Genomic DNA, 20013 nt, shown 5'->3' on the forward strand with positions numbered 1-20013 from the left:
GTAGCTAGTGCATTAAACACCTCTTATCTATAATGAACTTGTTGAGTACGCTCGTACTCATCCCACTCTTAAATCCCTTGCTTAGATTGTCTGAATCGTCTGGAGGAGGACTACAACAACCCTGAAGGAGCCGAGATCATCGGCTATGAAGAACCAGACCTCTCTGGAGGTATTGAAGGCGTAGACTACCTTATAGTCTACGGAACCGGGGAGGCTTCCGGAGGAGATCAAGCCTAGAAGTATCAAGTAGTAGTAGTAGTCGAGCAGCCCGAACTCTTAATACGTAGCTGCTCGAGAGAATAAATGTACAACTTAATGAGACATCTATATTGTAAGCTAAGTTTGGTTCGCCTCGAACCCAGGAGTATTCCTCTTAGGACCCAAGAGGAGCTCCGAGACGATATATGTATGATGTTTGTAATATTAAATGAATGAGTTATGGACCTGCTATGTTCTGTTGTACTACTCTGAGGGATGTAATATTTGCGGAATGGTACTTCGTGAATGTTATATCAACGACTAGCATACTACAACATGCAGTGGTATGCAGGGTCACCACAGTTGGTATCAGAGCAAAAGCTTTGACCTTAGGTTGGAACCTAGTAAATTGGGACCGAACGTTAGGAGTCAAATAGGACTAGTAAAGAATTCTCTAAAAATATGGTGTATATTCAGTTGAGAATACAACAATCATATCTTTTAGTGCGATAATTCTTTATTACCTCTATTATGATGCACTATTACTAATCTTATATTCTTTCTATTTCTACAGCCAACAATGGCAAGTTCACGTCCGGGACGAAACGTGAAAGTGATGGATTCAACACTGAGTGAATATGAAGGAGGACTTGCAGATATTTTACGTGCCATGTTACTTGAATTTGGGTGTGATCCCCAGATCCAAGTAAAGAAATACATGTACTACGATGGTACTGTATTGGCAAAGTGTAGGGTAGGACTGCGACTTCCCGAATCTTTGGGAATGAGCGTAGTAATGCCAGCAGGTGAAGCCAGAACTATCAACACAGCCTACCATATAGCCGTTATGAGAGCCATAACCGATATTCGGGAGCATAAGACGAAAGAGCTTATGGGTTCCGAATTCACCCACATTCCTCATAAGCAGGAGGAAGAGGATCCCATGCTCAACCACTACAAATATGCAAAACGCAAACCAGTAGAAGCTGCAAATACATGGATAATAGCCGCAACTTACTATCATTGCCCTTTCAGTTGAACCACCATTTGACGGGAGCAATTGATACGATGCTAGAGGAGTTTACTGAACCCAAGGAGGAGACTAGGGGGAAAGAACCTATGGAGAATGTGGTGCACACACCAGTTTACTCAGCTGGTGATTACATTAGTATTGATCCCCTTGAGCGAGAAATTACACCTGTTACACCTGGGAACTATTTTAATAGTTCCTATAGAGGCTATGAGGGTGGAGAGGAATCCGGAAACAATCAGCGTTCCGAGACTCCTATAGAAAACTCCACGGGTTGGCGTTGGGGATCTGATACTGGAACTCATAGTACTTCAGTGTATTATGACGGAGAGATGAATGAGGACGCCACGACCCAGAACCAGAGTTATCCTAGTAATGGAGGAGTTGATGGAGAGTATCCTACACAGGTTGAGTCGGATACGAATGTTGGAAATACCTATGGTGGAGCCACAGGGGAGTACACCCGATGGGTGGACTATGATGCACTGAATGATCAGTTCGTGAACACTGATTTCTCCCTAGGATCATCATCTGATTCTGACTACCAGCCGACAGGGAGACCTTATGTTCTAGGTTTTGTCAGGAGGACAACACGTTCGACCGGATGGAAGCCTGGGATGTACCGGGAGTGAAGCACGACTAGAGACCACCAAGGGAGGCGAGACTATAATACACAAGTACCACGTGTATTATAGTATGTAATATTTGTAGAAAATTGTACATATACTTTAATAAGTGAGTTTGCATACTCACATCGACTTGAGTATTGTAATAAGACCACTTAAGTATGTATATACATGGTATATGTTTTGTATGATTTGGATTTGCTTCTTGATTTCCATTGCGTGACTAGTTCTGTGCACAAAGTTGAGCTCAGAAAACTTGCGCATGGAGTAATTATGAGTATCATCTTGTGTTGCAGAACTAGGGGGTTATGTCGGGAGCGATAGGTGAGGAGACGGAAGCACAGCGCATGGAGCGCGAAGCGAAACAGAAGGAAGAGGCTGATGAAGCAGCCAGGAATCAGTTTCCACCACCACCACCCATGACGCAGCAGAATTTCATTCAGTACATGCAGATGGTGGAAGAGAGACAACGTGTAACGTTGGAGCAGCAGAATAAATTCTTCCAGGAGCTGCTGCAACAGAATAGGGTGGAGAGACCCGAGAATCAGGGAGTCACTTTATCAGACTTCCAGAACACCAAGCCTATATCTTTCGCATACGCGCCCGAGCCAATGGACGCGGAGGATTGGCTTATGGACACTGAGCGAAAGCTCAATACTGTTGGTTGCAACGACCAGGAGAAGGTTCGTTATGCTACACACTTGTTGTGTGGACCTGCCGCATCATGGTGGGACAACATCGTAGCCGTTTATCCGGCTGAAAAAGTGTTTACCTGGGAGGAGTTTGCGAGGAAGTTCAGGGAATCCAATGTCCCTGAAAGTATTGTGAAACTGAAGCGTCGAGAGTTTGAAAGTCTCAAGCAGAAGGACAAGGCCATCCTGACTTATGTCAGGGAATTCTCAAAGCTGTCCCGGTATGCTGTTGAAGAAGTCAACACCGAGGACAAGAAAAAGAAGAGGTTTTTGAGGGGGTTAAGTCCCCAGTTCAAGGTACAGCTCCGGATGATGAGAGCGACGGAGTTCCAAGAGTTGGTGGATGCAGCCATCACTCTTGAAGATGACTTCAAACAGCTGCAAGAGGAGAAGAGGAAGAAGGCCAAGTTTGAGCCTAAGAGGTTTGCCAGTAACAAGCCCAATACCAGCTTGAGTTTCAAGCCAAGATACAACAACAACAACAACAACAACAACAACAACAGCAACTACTACGGTAGCAGGAAGAACCAAGCATTTCAGACTGCAAATCAAATTGTTTGCAGAAGCTGTGGATTCACCGAACATTTCGCCAAGGATTGCAAGAAGCCAAGGATAATATGCTTTGGTTGTCGCCAGGAGGGGCACATGCTGAAGGACTGCCCCAAGAGAAATACTGGATGAGGTCAGTCAGGAGGAGGAGGAAGCCGAGGAGGAAACACCGGAGGGAACTGGAAGAACAAGAAACCCTTCGGCAAGTTGAACTGCACCAGCTTGGAGGAGGTGGTTAACTCCGATCAAGCGGTGATAGGTACGCTCCAGATACTCACTCATCCTGGCAAAGTACTTTTTGATACTGGTGCAACTACATCATTCATTTCTCAGCAATTCATCATCAAACATGGGATTAGTTGCACTAAGTTAGATACACCCATAACTATACTTTCCGCGAGGGGAACGATAGTAGTAACCCATACCAAACAAAAACAAGTCATCATGATCAATAAGTGCGCGTTTGACGCAGACCTGTTCATTTTACCAATGAAGGACATTGATGTCATTCTTGGTATGAACTGGTTAGAAGCTAATGGAGCATTGATCGACTGTGTGAACAAGATAGTGTCTTTGAAAAGCCCCGATGGAAGTAGAATGATCTACCAAGGAGACAAGCATACCCAGATAGAGGTCGAGCTACAGTTGAACAGCATGAAGGAGGTGAAGTTGGAAGATATACCGGTAGTAAATGAATTCCAGGATGTGTTTCCAAAGGAATTACCAGGAATGCCACCTGATAGGGAGATAGAATTCACTATCGACCTAATTCCAGGAACAGCTCCGATTGCTAAAGCACCATATAAAATGGGGCCTAAGGAGTTGAAAGAACTTAAGGAGCAATTGGATGACTTGGAACAGAAAGGATTCATACAAGAGAGTGTTTCACCATGGGGATCACCTGTGATCTTCGTGGATAAAAGAGATGGAGGAAGAAGGATGTGCGGAGACTATAGGAATTTGAACAACGTTACAATCAAGAACAAGTACCCACTTCCAAGAATACAAGATCTATTCGATCAAGTTAGAGGCGCGGGAGTCTTTTCCAAAATTGATCTAAGATCCGGTTATCACCAGATAAAGATCAAGAAGGAAGACGTTCCGAAAACTGCCTTTGTTTCAAGGTATGGACATCATGAATACCTTGTAGTGCCTTTTGGATTAACCAATGCCCCAGCAATTTTCATGAATCTCATGAATAAGATTTTCATGCCATATCTAGACAAGTTTGTCATCGTATTCATTGATGATATCTTGATCTATTCCAAAGACAAGGCCGAACATGCTGAACATCTGAGGTTAGTGTTGCAAACACTAAGAGAACATCAACTCTATGCCAAATTCAGCAAGTGTGAATTTTGGCTGTGGAATTTCTTGGTCATGTCATTAGCAAAGATGGAATCGCTGTTAACCCGAGCAAGGTAGCAGCAGTTCTAGAATGGGAAGCACCCAAGAATGTCAAGGAAATCCGAGGATTCCTAGGAATGGCAGGATATTATCGGAGATTCATTGAAGGATTCTCCAAGATAGCAGGACCAATGACAAAGCTGTTAAGAAAGAACACACCATTCGTGTGGTCAGAGGAATGTGAGAAGAGTTTTCAAACTCTAAAGGAGAAACTCACCACGGCACCGGTGTTAGCAGTTCCTGAAGTTGGCAAGGATTACACCGTGTACTGTGACGCATCCAAGCATGGATTGGGTTGCGTACTCATGCAAGATCGGAAGGTAATATCTTATGGATCGAGGCAACTCAGACCTCATGAAGTGAATTATCCAACGCATGACTTAGAACTAGCAGCAGTTGTATTTGCGCTTAAAACATGGAGACATTTTCTATATGGAGCCAAGTGTGAGCTCTATACAGATCATAAGAGTTTCAAATACTTTTTCACTCAGAAGGAACTCAACATGAGGCAGAAAAGATGGCTTGAACTAATCAATGATTATGATTTGACCATCAATTATACTCCAGGAAAGGCCAATGTTGTAGCAGATGCCTTGAGTAGGAAGAGCACCGGAGGAGTGGAACAAGAGTTATCACCAGAATTGAGGAAGGAAATAAGCCAAGCCCAAATACAACTTTGGGAGAAGGAAGCTCATGAAGGACTATCGGCTTTGCAAGTAGCCGATGAGCTAAATGTTAACCTAAAGAATGAGATAATGATGGGTCAGTTGGATGATCCATTTATCCTAGAGGAGATGATAAGGATAGATGAAGGAAGACCATCAGAATTTCATCGCGGAGAATCGGGATCATTATGGTTCCAGAAGAGGATTTGTGTTCCGGATATTGCTGAAATCAAAGAAGTAATACTCCGGGAAGCCCATCAAACACCATATTCCATCCATCCGGGAAGTACAAAGATGTACATGGATCTAAAGGAGCAATTCTGGTGGAACAACATGAAGAGAGAAATAGCACAATACGTGGCGGAATGCCATACCTGCCAGAGAGTGAAGGCTGAACACCAGAGTCCGGCAGGAAAGTTACACCCTTTACCCATTCCAGAATGGAAATGGGAGGAGATAGGAATGGATTTCATCACCGGACTACCCATGAGCAATAAAAAGAAGGACATGATATGGGTAATCGTGGACCAGTTGACGAAAAGTGCACACTTCTTAGCGGTGAATCAGCAGGATAAAGGAGAGAAACTCATCGATCTTTACATCAAAGAGATCGTGAGTAAACATGGAGTGCCCAAGAAGATCGTGTCGGATCGAGGATCCGTGTTCACGTCAGCATTTTGGAAGCAACTACACGAAGCCTTAGGATCCAAATTGGATTATAGTACCGCCTATCATCCTCAGACAGGTGGACAAACAGAAAGAACTAACCAGATTCTAGAGGATATGCTTAGGGCTTGTGCCCTAGACTTCGGAGGATCATGGGAGGAGCATTTACCACTAGCAGAGTTTTCATACAACAACAGCTATCAAAGCAGCATCAAGATGGCACCGTTCGAAGCTCTGTATGGAAGGAAGTGTAGATCACCCATATGTTGGTATGAAGCTGGAGCAAGCAAAGAGTTCAATCCTGATTATGTCAAGGAAAAGCAACAAATCATTGACATTATAAGAGATAGGCTCAAGATCGCCCAAAGCCAACAGAAAAGTTACGCCGATCAGAAGAGAAGAACATGGGAGCCACAAGTTGGAGACATGGTATATCTCAAGGTGAGCCCGATGAAAGGACTTCAGAGGTTTGGAGTAAAAGGAAAGCTAAGCCCTAGGTACATCGGACCTTTCAAGATTCTGAGTCAAAACCGAGGGTTAGCCTTTGAATTGGAACTACCGGGAAGGTTATCTCAGGTTCACAACGTATTCCATGTGTCGCAACTCAGAAAGTGTTTAAAGACCCCAGATGAACCAGTATCACATGAAGAGCTCGAGTTACAACCAGATTTGACCTACATCGAGAAGCCAGCAAAGATTCTCGAGGAGAACTGGAAACAACTCAGGAATCGAGCCATAAAATATTGCAAGATACAATGGAAGCATCATCCCGAGAGGGAAGCCACCTGGGAAAAAGAGGAAGACCTGAGGAAAACATACCCCGAACTCTTCAGGTATTACAACCACAACTTCGGGACGAAGTTTTCTTTAAGGGGGAAAGGCTGTAATGTCCCAGGTTTAGAGACGATCGAGGGGTAGATTTTAGAAAGGGATGTGCATTGCATTGTAATTTACGAGGAAATTTCGTGCTTTTAAAACAAAACTACATCGAAGGGGGACAGGTTTCTCTCTCGACATCTTACAGGGTTAGGGTTTCGAGAGTGCGACAAACTTGTTCCTACTTAACTAGATTAGGGTTTTGAGAAGAGAGAAGAGAGATTATATTGCAATCTTAAGTTGCATGATTGAATTCAAAATTAAGTTGCATGATTGAATTCAAAATTAAGTTGCATGATTGAATTCAAATTCAAACAACAAATTGATATCACATAATTCAAACTTGAGATAATTCAATAAATAATTAAAAGTAATCAAGAATATAAATAATATAGCACCTAGACAAAGCTCATTAAGGAAAACTTGAGCTTTATTAATAATCACATATGATACATTATCAATTACAATATCCAGAAATGCAATTTGAAATATTACAACATATTACATGAATTGGAATAAATAGAAATAAGCAAAATAAAGAAGATTACAATTCAAATGAAATTCCTAAACTACAACTTGATCTTCACTTGATCATCATCCTGATTCCCTGCACACAAACACAACAAAGAACTAGTTATGCCAGCCACTTGGCAGGTTAGCAAACAATTGAATGAAGAGGATATGACCAGGGATCAGCCGAGCTGATCCATTCCAACCCAAGTCCCAAGCCACACACACACAGGTAGCACACAAGGACTGCTGCATGTGTAACAACACACAAGGCCAGGGGGAGTCACCAAAACAGCCAGCAAAGGTCTTTCGACCAGGAGAGCAAGTAGAGGACCAAATATAAGCTTTTCACCAGCAAACCCTAGCCATTCCATCGACAAGGAGTACCAGGGTAAGAACACAACAAGAACAGCAAGAACAGGTGAACAGCTAGGGCTGCTCCACCTATTCCAGTCACCACCAGAAACTAACCAAGATTCAAAAGCTTACAAGGAGGAGCAGGGCAAGCAAACCAAAACCACCAGAAGCAATCCTCTACATCAACAACTCATACTAGGAGCTGGAGTGAGGTATACACATCATCATGAACAAACCAGATGGTTTTGTTCATAAATTGCACATGCATGATCACAAGCACACAAAGGGTGAGGTAACCCTGTTTTGATCATCATTTGGTCAGAGACCAAGTGTAACCTGGTAGAAATGGCAAGGACCAGGGATCAATCAAGCCTATACCCATGGTTATGCCAACCAGAATAGTGGTAGCATCTTCCAAATGGAAACAGGAAAGAAAACCATCCCAGAGACTTATCCAAGTATAACCAGACCACACTAGCCCTTTTAAGACCATCAGAATATAGACATTTATATGTCTATTTTCATTTCAACATCAATTATACTGGAAGCCCATGAATGACTACCAGTAATATTGCACAGTAGCATACAAAAGAGGTAGGAGCAACCTTTACTAGCACACCAAGCATTGCTAGGGTCACAACAACTACCTAGCCACACAGAAAAGCCACAAAAGAAGCATATCATCACTCCAAGGAGTTCATGCATCACAGGAGGTGCCAACACATGTTGGTTTCCATCCAGATAGGGCATAGGATGCACCAGATCACTACTGCATCAGGTAGATCATGTCTGTTGTCAGAAATAGGAAGCCAAGCTTCACTGACAAGCATAGATAAATAAAATAACACACACACACAGATACATCCAGAGGTAGCAAATTCCTCAATCAACCACTAGTTTTGCTTTCACAAGCAACAGCAACCACCAGTACTTGGTGAGGAGCTGGATTCACAAGCAACAACAGCATTTGAAATGAATCCATATAAATTTATAAGCCAACAGGAAGCCCTGATGATCACAGGATCATCCAAAGCCACAAATGAACCAACCATTGCATCACAGATAATCAAATACATGAAATATAATTGTAACCAGTAGCACACCAACAAGATGTGGAGTTATTTAGCCAATACACAAGCTAAACTGAGCTTTACAGTGAAGAAAAGCCCAAGAGCACTACACAGATAGCACTGGTTCTTGCAAATTTGCAAGGATCACACACAGCAATCAAGCCAGGGGCAAGAACCCAGGGCCAAACATGATTATCCAGTAACAGCAACCACAGCTGGAGCAGCATGGCAAGCCATGAGCATCACAGCTTGCGCATGAGCAATTATAGTGGCAGCACAGAAGAAGAGCTAGCATGAGCATGAGCATAGAATTAGCAGTACAAGCATAAGCTAGAAAAAGGAGAGCATCAGTACAAGCACACGAACTAGAGCAAGGCCATGGCAGCAGTAGTAGCGCAGCAGCATGCCTAGCCAGCACGACGCAGCAGCTAGCACAGCACCAGGGCTGGCATAGCGCAAAGCCACAGAAGCGTAGCAGCAGTAGCACATCGGCAAGGAAAGCATCTCCACAGGGAGAAGTCGGCCACTGGCCGAGCTAGACGAAGGGGAGGAGAAGAGGAGAAAGTAGAACAGGTAACAGAGGAGGAAAGAGGAGGAGAAACTTACAGGCGAAGCAGATGAGCACGACCGTGGTGGCACGGTGGCACACGCCGGGCGATGGCGGCGCCAGGCCAAGCCAAGCCTGGTCACCACATCACCGCAACGCCGGCATCACCACGGCGGCGCCACGGCGCCAGGGACGCCGATGAACAGCGGACCTCCACGGATCCGTGCGGCCGAGGCGCAGACGCGTTGGGGGCGAGTCGAGGAGGACACGAGCATCAGATCGACGCGGACCACCATGTCCACCGTCGAGAGGCGGTCCAGATCCGCACCAGTTCGTCGCCGATGATGGCCGGAGACGGCCGGAGCCCGAAAGGCGATTTTGGTGTCGCGGGAGCCCGAAAGGGGATTAGGGTTACGGAGAGGAGGAAGACAACGCGACTGGGTCGGTTGGACCGAGCCCAGTGGGCTGGTCCAACCTAACCAGCTCGGCCACCTGACAGGTGGGCCCAAGGGGCAACTCAGTCTTTTCACAATTCCATTAAAAAACCAGAAACTTTGAAATTAATAAAAAATTGATAAGAGCTCTAAAAAATAATTAAAAATATGAAAATTGATCAGCATAAAATTCTCTATCTAAATAAAATATCAAAGAGAATTTTTGAAGACAAATAAGAATAAGTCTTAATTTGATGATTTAAATAAGGATTTAAATCACACATATTATTTTCAATAAAGAAAATAAGTCCATTAATGCATTTGGACTTTAAAAACACCTTGACAACATTTCAAGGTTGTATTTACCCTAAATATAGTATCTCCAAATTATTCTTAGTATTAAACCTCTCACATGAAATAATAACAACATCGGAAGGGGGGAACAAACCCTAAAACTGGAATCATGCATAATTGCTTCTTTAACCATTGCCCTTATCAGACAATGATGCTATTTTTCAGAAACAGAGGACAAGGGTCAGTTCACACCATCCAACTGCAAAACTTTGCAGTGTTCAGGCAAGTTCATCACTTGCTCATGTCATTTGTGTATTTCTATCAAATTACTTGCAAAGTACTATGGTTATCACTATTGCATAAAACCAAAACCACTATTTTCATAACTATGAATATGACTATGTGGTGGGCAATGGAACCATGGATTGTGTTGATATGGTGGAGGTTCCATTGCACGGGTTTATATCCATCTAGGATTAAACAACAAATGTCGTCCAGTGATTCTTGTGCCGTAATACCCGTGTTAACCATAAGATCTGGAATGGGACGGACTAGTCAATTGTATTTCCACCTCTCGTACATCAACGGATGCGCTTACCGTAGCAGTTGTGTCTGGCGGAACAACCGGAGGGTGGGGATCCCACTCTAATTCCCCACGGTAATGCAATGCTTACCGTAGCAGTTGTGTCTTGCGGAACAACCGGAGGGTGGGGATCCCACTCTAATTCCCCACGGTAATGCGGTCTATGATGGGTTGCAGCTGCCGGCGAAGGAGTTTATGGTAGAGCCCAGAACTGTTGTCGTGGTCGGGGTCCACCCTGAAATTACGGGAATAATGGGACCGATGAGGACCCAGGGTCGGGGTTTGCAACAAAGGGTGGGTGTGCGAGGTAGCGGAGGAATATGATTGGCTATGACCTTATACCGGGCCTCACACCATAGGAAGTGTGGACGGGAGAGCTGCCCGGTTGGCACCAAGGTTAAGATCTCTTATGGGTAAAGCAACACACCTCTGCAGAGTGTAAAGAACTGTGACCTGTCACTCCCTGTTCCGGGATAAGGAACTGCGAATGCGGCCGGAAAGGAGCTCCATGAAGTTCTAGTAAACCGGTGAAGGCTGACGGATATAGCTCTTTGAAATAAAAGCAACCTCTTGAAGAAATGTTTATCAAAACCTGCATTGGTATTAGACTTTCTGGTCTAGTATCGTAGCTAGTGCATTAAACACCTCTTATCTATAATGAACTTGTTGAGTACGCTCGTACTCATCCCACTCTTAAATCCCTTGCTTAGATTGTCTGAATCGTCTGGAGGAGGACTACAACAACCCTGAAGGAGCCGAGATCATCGGCTATGAAGAACCAGACCTCTCTGGAGGTATTGAAGGCGTAGACTACCTTATAGTCTACGGAACCGGGGAGGCTTCCGGAGGAGATCAAGCCTAGAAGCATCAAGTAGTAGTAGTAGCCGAGCAGCCCGAACTCTTAATACTTAGCTGCTCGAGAGAATAAATGTACAACTTAATGAGACATCTATATTGTAAGCTAAGTTTGGTTCGCCTCGAACCCAGGAGTATTCCTCTTAGGACCCAAGAGGAGCTCCGAGACGATATATGTATGATGTTTGTAATATTAAATGAATGAGTTATGGACCTGCTATGTTCTGTTGTACTACTCTGAGGGATGTAATATTTGCGGAATGGTACTTCGTGAATGTTATATCAACGACTGGCATACTACAACATGCAGTGGTATGCAGGGTCACCACAGCTCGGCCACGCGCCCGCAACGCACGACAGGTAGCCATAGCACCAGGGAACTCCTCCCTGGACGCACTCCAGGGCCGCCGCCGCCAGCGCTTTAGGCCCGCGCCGTCGCCCCATCCTGCACCGACGAGCCACCACGTGCCTGCTGCCTCCTCCGCCTTCCTCCGCCACTCCTCAGCGCCTCCCCGCCGTGCTCCGGCGAACTCCCGCAGCTCCACGCACCCACACCACCCGCGCTGCCTAGGAGACGTCTCCCCCCGCGCGAGAGGAACCCGTCAGGGCGCGCCACTCCCTGCCCTCCGCCTTTGACGGCCGGGCGTGGCCGCCACCACCGGCGCCGGCGGCGGCAGCGGCCGGGGAGAGCAGATCGACGGCGGCCTTCTAGGGTTTCGGTTGGGGGCCTCCGGAGCCGCTCGCGCGAGCGGCCCGGGAGGTGTGGTGCGAGTGTGTTTGATTCCCAAGCAAGTAGAATATCAGATGCGGTTTTATTGAGCACCAAAGGCAAGAGGATGCCAAGGCGAATGAGTGGTGAGACAGAGATAGATAGCTCCTACAAGGTAAATGGAATTTCAAATCTTGAGTCAGCAAAGGGTGACCTAGATGCAAGAAACCTCCAACGTAATGCAGGACAACCGTCATCTCTTGATGTCAAAAAGGCGGCATTACAAGGAGCCATTAATAGCTAGTTATTATCTTCCAAGTTTGTTGGTCCATGCGAGTCAACAAAAATTAACCCTAGAAAGCGTAAAGAAGCAGAAATCTATACTCCAGATGGATCGAAAAATCGGAAAACTACTATTACAAATAAGAACGAAATTGCCAATGATGCACGGTCAAAATGTGGTAGACGTGCACCAGCAACATCATTGAGAGATGGTCAGAACATGCCCAGGGAAGACATTGGTGGGAATGAATTGGGCACTCCAAGAAGAGAAAATATAAGAAAATGGACACACTGCCCCTTGATAAATCTTATCGGACGTATGTTACATGCTCTTTCTTCCTTTCTGGAGTTCCGCTTTCATATATTTTTCAGTCAAGTGCTAATATGTTATCTCTTTACTGTGATAGTGGAATCATGAAGATTGACAAGAACTATATTCCATTGGCTGCACACCTGTCAACCAAATTATGCAAGAAGGTGCAGGAACAGTCAACATCATTGCCACCAATAATAAAAGTAACCAAACTTTCTACATCGAAAACATGTCTGAAACACTTGGAGGCATCGATGACCTCAGCTGATAGTATTGGCTTGTATTTCTTTTCAAGTGATATGAGGTTTGTTGAGCCTGTAAATATTTGCATATCTTATTCCTTCCGCACAAACTGGGGTCTAATATTCTTTGCCTCTCTAGGCCAAATAAAGAGCTGGATCAGCTAGTGAAGCATGTCGCTGATAGTGGTATCGTTCTAGATCGAAGCTATTGTTGGTTTGGCCAAGCTGTTTATCGTCCCTTCTTTAATCCTACCAGCGGAATATCAGAGTAAGTCATTTTGCAGATCTCATCATTCTAATTTATGAGTATTATATTGTGTAATGTATCTCTGCATGATTTTCCGTAGTGGTATTATATTGTGCCTAATCAACACGGGCACCTACAAATGTAGAAAAGCTGCAATGGTATTATATTGTGTAATGCAGCTCTGCATGATTTTCTGTACAGTCTACTTCAACATTCTATTGTTTGTCACAGTCGAGTATGGGTTCAGAATAAGCCCTATTCCATGTCAAAATATTTTGGCAATAATTTATCAATCACTAATTAGTTTCTGCCGGACCCCGTTTTGGCGTACCCCTCTCGCGTCGCTCCTCCTGGCGACCGGGAGGGGCAAACCCTAGCCGCCGCCGCCCCGTCCGCCCTCCCTCCTCTCTCCCTCCTCGTCGCCCCTCGAGGTACTGCCGGCCAAAGGCCGCGGCGCCGGTGAAGGGGGCGGCGGGGATTTGGCCCTCGGCTGCGGTCCCCGGCGCCAAGCACAGCCGCATGGAGGAAGGTGGCCAGGCTGGGCTTGCCGGGGCTGAGGCCGCTGCCCGGCGACGCTATCCACCCCCGACGCGTCTCCCCCTTGGTCGGCGACTCCGGCAGCCGCTCCTCCGTCCGTGGCGGCGGGTGGCTCTCGGGATCTGGCGGCTCGGTGGCGGCGGGCTTCGGTGCTGGAGGGGCTGCTGGTGGTGGTCTCGGCGGAGGCCCTGGACGCCGGAGCGGCGGCTCCGGATGGTGGCAGCGGTGCCGTCTTCTTCGCGGCGAGCGGTGGCCCGTGGCCCTGGCCGTGTGGGCGGCAGGGTGGCGGTGAGATCTAGTCCGGGGTGTCATGGCGGCCGGTGAAAACCGAGCCTCGACCTCGTTCTTGGCGGATGATGGCGGCGTCGGGCGACGTCGTTACCTTGTCGAAGGCGTCATCTTTGCCCGTCTTGGCACTACACTCGGCGGGTTCGGGATGCGTGGCTGCCGGTGAAAACCGTGCTCCGACCTCGGTTGGCGGACGATGGCGACGTGTCACGCCGCTACCTTCTTGAAGGCATCGTCGTCGCAGTCTGCGGTCTCTCACTCGTGCTGCTCCGGGGGAAACCCTAGGTCCGGGTCTCCCGGATCGGACGATGGCGGCGCGCTCTGCGTCGTTCTACCTCTTGGGGCATCGTTTTTGGAGCATTCTTGGATGTTGGCGGATGTTGGTGGAGTGGATGGTGGAGCCGTCTGGCGTCATGGTGGCATCGACGGCAGGTCTTGCAAGGTTAATGCGACTATCTCTCTTGAAGATGGAGTCGAGGAAGACGGCGGAAGCAACTCCTGTGGCGTGGGCGTTGGCGTGCGCTGAGAGTCTGCTTGACTGGATGTGCTTCTCACCTGCTATTGGGCGGTTTGGGAAGGTATTTAGTTTGGATGATGTGAGTTGGTGTATTGTCACCCTATACATCCCACTGTAGGTATAGTTAGGTTGCTTCGAGAGTGATCTTTTGTATTGTTTCTTGTAAGGCTTCATGAATAATCTAATAAAAGCCGTGTGCATCCTTTGGATGCAGAAGCTGGGGCGATTTTTCCCCCTTTTCGAAAAAAAACTAATTAGTTTCTGCCTGGTTGTAGTGTTCCAGGGGAAACCCTATGTGTGGGGAGTGTTCAAGCCTATAAAAGATAAGATCAAAAGATTAGCTCAAGTGGAACAATATTGTACAACACACGTTTAAGGGTGATCATGTCCAAGAACAGCATGTCTTGGGCCAGCAAAACAAGGCGCAAGACGACACCCTGGACCAAGTTGTGCATCCCGAGAATCAATGCTTGCTAGATGCAAACCAAGAAGTAGGAGAGGAAATGTTGTCTGGTAATGGTCGACTTCCCTTAGGTGACATGGGAGACGTAGTTTCTGCAAATATCAGCCCAGCTGATCATGGACAGCCCTGCTCAAATCCAGAAGCTCCGTCACTCAAACTCTGTGGCCTTGTTGTGTCACAGACACCAAGATCCGCGCAACTCATCCAGGAGATGCAAAAGGAAGGCGCATTACTGTTTGCTGTGCAACAGGTGATGGCAGAGCCTGGGTCACTGGCGAAGGGTCAGAACATGTCCGCCGCAATCACGTTGTCGTCTGTAATGAGCATAACCTGAATTATGGTGGTTACGCTTACGCCGCCGAACAGTGGTCTCTCTTAGTGTAGAAATTGAGCTCTTAGTTTTAGTGCTCGTTGTGTGTGCCCCAGCCTTCTATGTATATCTTTGTATCTGTTTGCTGTGTATACCAAACTGCGGTGGTCTTCGAGTAGGGTGTATTGTCTGAAGCAGAATTTTTGTCTGGTTATACTACCTTCAGGTCTATGACTTAGCTTACTTTGGTAGTTTGGTGTAGGGCTAGCTGTGAGGTCAGGTGAAAGATTATAGTACTGTATAAGCATCGTCCCTGTACAAGATTGGAATATTTGATCATTTGCAACACTTCTCTTTTAAAATTTGATTATTTGCCACATTGATCGCCACATGTTAGTGACACATGGTGTGGCAAATAATCAAAAACTGCCACCGGTTTATCGTTTATCAGCATGATGCGGATACTAATTGTTGTTCAACCTTCCTTCATGTGAACTTCCAGTCTGTTATGTCCCAATTGTTGGCAGCAAGAATCTCTGTTCACGTGTTTCGAGTTTCGAGCCAATGTAGATTGTTGGAGCTGCCATGTTCATATGTGTGTGCCACCAAGATCCGCCGTATAACGATTCAGTGCGCTGACATATGAATATATGATCCATGTACATAAATCAAAATATATGAACATATGAACAGGATGAGACTCTTCACCGAGAAGCATCATCACAAATTAAGAAATGTCGACATGAACAACAAATTGACAAAATATATAGTCAAAATTGTGTAACCAATCCATTATTTGGTGTCATGTACAAAAGTTTTGCTAGATCAACAAGGCTTGAGAAGCATCTATGAGCTAAGGATGTTCAGGAGTGAAACCCTGCTCTGGATCAACCTCCTGAACAGAGGCTCAACGTTGTTCTGAAGATCTGCCACGCCGCGCTCTAGCGTTTGCAACTGCGCCTCCTCGCAGAAGACCCTCCTTTTTTGGAACCTCTTTGAGACAAGAGACCATTTGCTTCCATTGGTGGCCACGATCTGCTTCGGTAAGAGGCGAGATGCGGATTCAAGCAGAGAGACCGCCATCTCTCTTGCTTCTGCCAGTAGCATGATCGTCCTGCAACCTTCGTCCATAGCATTGTTGTTTGTGATCTTCTTGAAAGGCTTTTGTGCCTTCTTCGCAAGGCGAATGAAAGACTCGATCTTGAGCTGAATGGCCGCGTCATTTCCTCTCTTGAGAGTAAGCTGCAGCTTCTGGATGCACCTCTGCTAAGCTCTCTTGCATGGCATCGCAGAGATCAACGAGGATCAGTGATCTGTCGAGCTCTTCCTCAACCATTTTTCTTTGCAGGGGCAAGGAGAGGCCAACTTGGTTGCTAGGCAAGCTCATAATATCTTCTATGCAGTCGTAGGTGTTTCCAAGACTTCTCAGACCATCACAAATTGAGCCGATGGTTGCGGAAGGTGAGGAGATGCGTGTTTGCAACGCCTGCAGCTCCACCTCCACCTCCACTCTGGATTCGGTGGAGTGGGGAATAGAAGGCAAACTTGCGGATCTTTGATGGCAGGCCATGTTTCTAGTGGATGAACTGATGATGTTTTTCTATTTGAGATGGAAGAGGAAGTGAAGAACTGATGCACTTTGCTGGTGCTCAATCCATTGTATCGCAATCTATTTATAGTCAACAACCAAAATGAATAATGGAGCAAGTTTTCCGCTGCGGCTTAATTATCTGTCACTAAGGCAAAACTGATGCTTTCTTATTCTGGTTAGTGCAACTGACAACAATAAGTGGGATCGAGAGCGTGTACATGTTTCATCTATAGATGGCAAAGTATCCGCACGAGTGATTTATCTCATAATACAGATCGGCAAATTATTGATTGCTGAAAGACCTAGGTGACTTCACCTCTGGCAGTCTGATAATTTGGTTCTCAACTTATATCAGTTGCACCTGCGCCTCAACCCCCATGGACCATTTTTGCCTTCTGGGAAAGTCTGCTAGCGTCAACCTGATCCACCACACATGCATTAGTATCCTTAACTATCATTTCTCCGCTAAAGTTGATTTTTTGGAAAAATCTCTTAGAAAAAATAGAGGACAAAAAAAAGGGAAACTTCCTTTTGTTTTTTCAACGGAAAAGTTTTAACTAATATTGCAAGGGTTAGGTAGGCGTGAACAAAAAGAGTTCAAAGTCGATCTTTGCTTTTATGATGCTCATCTATTTCATTTACTTTTCAAAACAATGTTTTGATTAAAACTCCTACATTGTTCATGGATTAATAGTAGATAAACTTATATATAAAATAACGGGATCCCATGAGATGCTCTTTAAATGACTCAATCATTTTTATTTTTATTCTTTTAGTTACTGATTTTTTTGTGGGATTCACTCCACCCGCGGTTGGGAACTAGTAAAAGAAAATAAGTAATATTTTTTAATCAAAGTAGATAGCAGCACAAAAGATAGAATGCTCAATAACGAAGTCTTAATTTCTTCATATGCATTGGCATTTGATATACCTCGTATCTATGAATTTTAAAGTTTATTATCTTAGGGCTCCTTTGCTTCATAGGATAGGAAAATCGTACGAATAGGAAAAGCATATGATTGAGATGTCATGGCTAGTTGAATCATATAGCAAGATGAGTTATGTTTGATTGTGCCAAAGGAAATGTTTCATTATGTATGATCTAATGTTTTATTCCTATATGATTTGCACTACAAGATTCCAACATGATTAGTTCATATAGTCTATATTCCTATGAATCAATCAAATAGTGCAGGAAAAATTTCCATATGATATAAACCCTACACAATTCCTATATGAATCCTATGAATCAAAGAAGCCCTTAATGTTAAACATATTTACAACATACCATAATTTTCCACCAATGTTTCAATTTAAGGAAGTTCTCACTCGAAGTCACATTGCTTTGGTATCTCTAGTTCTGAAAAAAAGGAAACCCTTTATTCGTATTTTGGATTTTCATGAACCTTTTGGAACTCAAACAATTTAGAGATTTCACCACAACACTATTTATGGAAAACAAAGATTTCAAGACCAAAGTGGAGGCTGTGGGCCCCCAGGTGTGGCCCACCATGCCAGGCACGCCGATGATGGCTTCGGGTCCCTCGGCCGTCTAATCGACTTCATATTGACGCACATGTAACCTTCTTGACTTAAAACCACCTATATAAGTCCTCGTTTTTGCGACTACCGAAGAGAGATAGCGCACCAATAGAAACATCCCCAACATCTCCCCAGTTTTCGCGACTTAAAAAAGAGAAAGAGAAGTCCGCCATCGATGAAGATTGGAGGGAGAAACTGTCGAAGCCTCTCCCATTTGCACCTCCTACATCTCTACATCTCCAACATCTTCGTCATCGTTGTCATGATGAGAAATGAGTAGTTCACCCGTGGAATACAAATTTGCGGCATTAGCTTGATCAATTTATATCTATGTGCTTTCATGTCGAGAACCACATGAATTTCCCTACATTATAATGGTCATATTTGCATTACACTTCATGGTGTATCTTTTGATATGAGATGCAGTTTCAGTATGTGTTTGATATATTTGTATATGCATATTATTACCCCGTTCTCATGTACATGTTCTTATCAACCTAGTATATTAGGGCGTGTGTGAGGGAAGGTGTGTATTATATGAGTACACTTATGGTGGGTCCTTGATAGTGACATAAAATTTGGAACCGTCATGCGTTTTACCTTTCTTGTTCTAGCTCACTAGGGATAATGGGAAGGCAATGTGCTAAACAGCTTAGTGACAACAATGTTGCATGAGGACGTGATGCATATGAATATCTCCCAAACACTACATAGATGTTGCATGAAAATAACATGTCTAGAAGAGCTTATTTTATGTCACCATGTTTATGATAAAGAGGTCACGTGAATGAATGTATATTGGTCCACTTTTTTACTATAACAAAAAAATTCTTTGCTTTATTTTTTGTTATAAATTACACGTTAAAATATACCAAAAATGCGAATACATTCACTGCATTTCGTTATGTTGGTTTCTACTTTACTTTTATTATCAACAACATCTTTATTACACTGTTTTCACCATAGTTGAGTTGGGGACACAAGGAAATTTATAGTGCTCATTCTAACCCACCTCTTTATCAATGAGGATAGCATGATACAAGAAACAATCAAGGGACAAGTGCTCTGTTGGTAAAAAGCATACATTTTCTTACTCCGTTCGGGCTTCAGCTAAATGGAAGTTTCCGTTTTGCAAATATTGATAGAAGAAGGAGAAGTTGGCCCAAGAATCGCTGTGTTCGTTATTCAATGTACCCCGAGTCATTCTTGCAGGGAAAGATCCACTTGATGCAACCTTCTACGCTTAGAGTCTCAACAAATTGGTATGCGTTGTCGGTTGCCATGAACATTCCATAAGTAAACAAATTGTAGCAATATAGAGGTAACCAGTGCATACCAAAAGTTCATACTTGCAACTTAAATAAAAATGGGAGCCTATAGAGGAATCTTTTTTTTGAAGTTTCTAGAGAGGAATCGTATTTCCTCATCTCTCATAATTATTGCAAACATTAGAAGCAATCTGAACACCATAATTTCCACTAGCATCAACACAACAATGATTTCAAAGAGAAATGATCTTCCATGACATTGATATCGTTTTCACCCTCCCATAAACTAGTCACCATTTCTCCACGTGGAGGATTAACAAGAAAAATAGGAACAACATCTAGTAC

At 44.6% G+C, this 20013-nt stretch overlaps 1 pseudogene; it reads right to left on the minus strand.

Moving 5' to 3' along the window:
• Window positions 1-16107: 16107 nt before the first annotated feature.
• Window positions 16108-16861, minus strand: LOC139830938 (uncharacterized; annotated as a pseudogene).
• Between the last annotated feature and the right edge of the window lie 3152 nt (window positions 16862-20013).

This window comes from Lolium perenne, chromosome 4, assembly GCF_019359855.2.
Source record: "Lolium perenne isolate Kyuss_39 chromosome 4, Kyuss_2.0, whole genome shotgun sequence".
NCBI classification, from domain to species: domain Eukaryota; kingdom Viridiplantae; phylum Streptophyta; class Magnoliopsida; order Poales; family Poaceae; genus Lolium; species Lolium perenne.